Genomic DNA, 5,428 nt, shown 5'->3' on the forward strand with positions numbered 1-5,428 from the left:
ATAAAATTTTATAAATGGTATCATGACTCACAACGTTAACAGATCGCTGCCATTTGCCGATAGCGAGTTGCCAAAAATTCTTGTCTCGAATGTCTCGGCTCAGTTAATGTTTTGTGTAAATTTCATCTCACGGAAAATTTGCCAGTTATATACCTGACTCCTAAGTATAAGACGTGAAAATAAAAGTGTTATCTTTCATCTGTGTAAATCAATAAATAAAAAAAAAAAATTATTAGTTTCGACAATCTCCAGGGGACGTTACATCAACAGATAATTCTATCTTCTTACGATTGTCTTAACTATTAAACGTGACTTGATACACCTAAGTTGAATGGTGATGAGATAAGGTTAGCAAAGAAAACACATGCTGAATGATGTACATGGCAGGAAAATGAGATTCTTACTAATATTTTGCAGAATAAATGGAAAGTAAATGGTAGGTAGCAACTTTCCTTTTCTCTCCTTCCCGCCCATGATCTCCCGGGGGTCCTTACGGGAACCGGAGGGAGTCCTCCCCATTCAAACGGACCCAGCACATCCACATGTGTAAGATGTAGTAAGGCGCGTGTATACGCAGTGCGGTGTTTTTGCAGTTGGCGGATAAATTGATTTGGAAATAGCGAGGTAAAATGGCATTAGTGAGTGTTTTTATCGTGCGTGGATGTTCCATTATGGACTGTTGCTTGATTGTGGGTGATTTAACAAAAGAAAGTGTTTCCATTTAGGAAAATCGTGCAAGTTTTGTGTAAAAAGTTCTGGTTCCCATGCGTGACGTCAGGCAATGTAGTCAACGTTTGTGTGCGAGATGGACCAGCATTCCCAGCGGATGAAGTTTTATTTTTTTTTAATTTCTATACTTTTTTAAAACTTCTGCCTTCAGTAGCTAGTTTCAGGTAACTCAACATTGTTTTCAAGATGTATTTTGAAGTTCAAGAAATTGGAAAGGTACAGTGGCAAGAGAACATTGCAAAAATAAGAATATCTTTGATAAGCGGGATGACCTAAATCTGAACAGATGATTTCCCGTAAGTCACGCTTTTCCTTTTGCTCTTTTTGTCTTACTTTTGCCCTTTTTTTTTTCCACCATAGACATTAAAATCTCTCTCTCTCTCAACAGGCTCATCGTTTAGAATCGCATACATGTGATATGTCTATCTGTCTATCTATCTAAGAAGAGCAAGAGTTTGTGCAAGAAATAGGTGAATGAATGGTGCTGTATTCGTAAGGTGCCTCGACTCGATGCTGATGGGCCTTCTGTATAGGCTATTGTTGTGGCAATTTTATGCAAAGAGAGCTCATCCAGGATTCAGCCAACAACTGAATTATAAACGTGAAAATGGCTATAGTATTTGTCTTCTGCAGTCATCCCTGTTGGGGAAAAGGGCTTAATGTTCAATATTATATATATATATATATATATATATATATATATATATATATATATATATATATATATATATATATATATATATATATATATGTGTGTGTGTGTGTGTGTGTGTGTGTGTGTGTATGTGTGTGTATACACAAAGTCACTCTGTACAAAGTTGTTACTTCCACGGAAGACCTCAATAATACGGAAGGTTCAAAGAAGAGATTCTTAATTTCCAAGGTTTTAGAGGTGCGTCTACCTCCATCTTCAAGAACCCAAATGATAAAAGAACATACATGTCAGCACTAGCGGATCCAGGCCGGGAGGGGGGACGACCTTGACACGTGCCCTCCCCCCCAGGAAAAATAATGACAAAATAATAACATTGAAGATTTAGATAATAATAATATAAATGAGAAATATAAAAATGGAAAAATATTTATTACATATTTACATACATATTATTTTTACACATATATAGATATATATATATATATATATATATATATATATATATATATGTATTTATATATATATATATATATATACTGAATCACGAAAATATGGAACGTGATGAATATATAAATAAAGATAAAATCCAAAATTGCTGTGAGGCCTTCCGACGTGCCCGATTTTATCCCCCATTAAATTTTTCTGATATATTATGAAAATTGGTGCCCGCCCCCATTAAATTTTTCTGAATCCGCTAGTGCATGTCAGACATATGTGAGCACAAGATTGTCAACGGTTTACGTCTCCTAATCCTGGCCGGAGCTGGGCATTAGCTCTCGACCAGCGGGTGTCGACTTGTGACGTTCGTTGCTGCATTCTTTCTCCTTCAGAATATTCATTAACTCGGCTGATTTTCCACGTGTTCATTTAGCGTTTTCTGTAAGACTTAGTAAACTATACGACACGTGGTGGAATCCTCAAAGAGTTCTGTTTCCTTCCGTGGTCTTCTTGGAACACGTTATGCGAGCGTTTTCTACTATGAGGAGTGTGGTTTTGTGTTGTCATTGCTGCGAAATACGAAATTCATCTTGTCCCAACTCCCAATCCATTCTATGGTTCTTTAGACCTTGCTTATCCCAGCAATGCTTTGTCATAGGTGAAGCCTAACTGAAATATATGATATTCTGTTTGTGGGTTTTGGCGGTTCACTTGTTTTGCTAGTCTGTCCAAAATACGTCTCGTCACAGTCGTTACATGCAAGGTGCAGCTTATAACGGCTGCCCACCCACCCCCCCCCCGGCTTTCCTTTGGACCTTGCTTTTCCTCTCCGTCCTCTCTAGGCAAGCGGGTTTTTACTATGCTGTTTCTTATAGCATTTTTATCATTCCCTACCAATCTGTAGGCCTACTGTTCGAACGTCCTTTTGAGCGGTTTGATCATGCTGTTGTTTGGAATGAATATAGTTTTCCTGTCCTTCGCTTTTTCCTTCTTTTTTTCCGTAATATTAACTTTTTCTTTTGTTTATGTTTTTTTAGCAGAAAAGCTCCGCATGATGCCATGTTTATTACCAGTCCCTTGGGGATTAACGTAAAAACCTAAACAAAAGATGGTAAATTTTTCACAATGTTTCGGTAAATTTATCAAGTTACCTCACCTGTGCTGCATCATATACACTTTTGTATATTTTTTTTCAGTAAAAATTTCATTAATGAACAACATCTCCGTAAGGAGCTCTTTCTTAAATTACTACTACTACACACAGATACAGTATATATATATATATATATATATATATATATATATATATATATATATATATATATATATATATATATATATATATACACACATAGAGAGAGAGCTAGGAATGAAACTACAGAATATTTACAAACTTTGCGATTTTATTTTGGTGAAAAAGTTTGATTTTCAATATAAGAGGCCAAAATGAAAGTCATATCATTCCATTTCTACACGGTTTAAGCCGAATGGGAGATTACCTACGGATACAGGGTGTAATATATATATATATATATATATATATATATATATATATATATATATATATATATATATATATACATACATACATACATACACATACATACACGAAGTATATAAAATTTAAAAAGAAAATAAATTGAAACTTAACTAAGATTTACATCTGACGTTGTTTGGACGACTAATGGTTTACTTCACTGTCGTCCCAGTGAAGGAAATCTGGTAAATTAATTTCCCATTTGGAAGTCACTGCGCTCGCTTCCCCGACCATGACATTCATGGTACTCTCGCCCTTAAGGCAGAGGACCTTGTTTAAACTTAAATTTTTTTAAAAAATGGTAATTGTTTCCCTTGTGGCTACGCTACCAAGCACGAATAGCCACTGGGATAACTTAGGCCACGGCTGTCATGAATGAAAGTGGGCGTTCCACAAGATGGACAAAATTCCTTCACGATTATCATGTAAAGTCTTTTGCGGCGATCGAGACTGTTGACTAGAGCTTACAATACCAGTTGCATTCACGACTGTAGTGTACGCAATGCAAAAGACCTCTAATGAAGCCACGGAAGTTATGCTAACGATACGGCCTTGTTCAGGGGGGAAAGGTCAAGGTACAGCAGTAAAAGTGGAGAGCCATAAAAGGTGGGAAATCAGAGATAAAATATTCAGTCACTTGATGTATAACAAGGAAATTAACTCACAAAAGCATGTAAGTTTATATAGTCTTGTATTTGGATGTAACTTTTATGTCACTGTGTATATGTATAGGTTCGTGTAGCTAACATTTGTGATTTAAGTTGATGTTAAAAAAGGAAAATAAGAAGTGCAAACTTTTGTTTTCGTTTTGTGTTTTCTGTAGATTAGTTAGTTAATTTAGACTAAGCCGGCCTTATGATAGCACGGGCCCTTGCCCCAAGATGGCCTGATAGTATGGCAAGACGTTAAAGGGAATGAAACGGCTGCCGGCGGCTGTTGTAGACCTCTGGAATTGTCATACCAACCGGAATGAGCTTCGCTAAGAAATAGTTTTATTTTAGTTAGGTTAAGATTTACAGTTGCTATCATTATTCAAAATATGCATTATCATGGGAAGCAAAGAAAAAGTGAAAAAGGATGTTTGGTGTGAAAGAAAGAAAGAGGGCGAAGAAAAGTACAGTCAAATATGACGAACTTCTCGTGAATCTAAAAACTAGTCTGTAATTCGGGAAAGAAAGCTTTCGCTGTTCTTAAGTAGGAAAATAAACTAGGCATAACACAAGCAGGTTGCGTGACTGTGTCCTGACTTTAGTGAAAAAGAAATGGCTAATTATAGCAAGTTACGACCGCCAACGTATTACTACGGCTGTCTGGCTTTTTATTAACTGTGTTTGAACTTAATGTTCTCTTCCCTTTGCGATTTAAGCTTGTGGAACTTATAAAAATTTACTTGGTATTATATGGTTGCTTCTATTTCCATTTTTTCCCTAAATTAACTTCGTCTGTATTTGTACTAATGTAGACCCCTAGTCTTTTTCTCTTCCTCTGATTTCCTTTATAAATTATATAATTTTGATTTGCTTCAAGTCAGAAGGAGTCTATGCATTAAAGATTTCCTGTTTTGTAGTAGCCTACATTACTTAGTGTTCACGGTAGTAATAATGATAAAATTAGTTATGAAGTTATCATCGGCCTTATAGATATTATTATTATTATTATTTCAAAGGATAGCCTGAAAGTTATAGTTTAATGGCATTTTAAATAATTCTGAAGGTACACATAATTATTCCATGGTAAAACAGAAACTCCATAACTCACCACTAAGTGGAATATTCCTTCACAATGTACCGGTGGCCTCAGTTCCGCCTCAACACCTGGTTTCTCGGAAATCATGTTACGAAGAACAAGATTAGCCTCAGCCCTCCCGTAGGTGTCTGTGTTAATGTACGAGTATATTCAGTTTATAAATCATTCGTTTCGTTTTCCCTTGACGCATCGTAAGAACAAGTATAAAAGTCTTTCGTTTGGATCACGAGAATATGGAAGAAGGGCATTCATCATTGCTCTCTCTGACCTTCTTGCTTCAACCTCTCTCTCTCTCTCTCTCTCTCTCTCTCTCTCTCTCTCTC

The 5,428-nt window shown here is 36.1% G+C and overlaps 1 protein-coding gene across 19 annotated transcripts in view; it reads left to right on the forward strand.

Moving 5' to 3' along the window:
- Positions 1–552: 552 nt before the first annotated feature.
- LOC136851609 (uncharacterized) overlaps positions 553–5,428 on the forward strand; it is a 318,348-nt gene continuing 313,472 nt past the window's right edge. For 4 of the 19 annotated variants that reach the window (XM_067125945.1, XM_067125950.1, XM_067125981.1 and 1 more), the window contains exon 1: positions 555–624. The gene's annotated coding sequence lies outside the window, so the exon portion shown is untranslated. Of the gene's footprint in view, positions 625–5,428 lie in introns of all 19 variants that reach the window. The other 15 variants (XM_067125952.1, XM_067125947.1, XM_067125956.1 and 12 more) reach the window with 6 other exon arrangements.

The sequence above is a fragment of the Macrobrachium rosenbergii genome, chromosome 23, assembly GCF_040412425.1.
Source record: "Macrobrachium rosenbergii isolate ZJJX-2024 chromosome 23, ASM4041242v1, whole genome shotgun sequence".
Taxonomy (NCBI): domain Eukaryota; kingdom Metazoa; phylum Arthropoda; class Malacostraca; order Decapoda; family Palaemonidae; genus Macrobrachium; species Macrobrachium rosenbergii.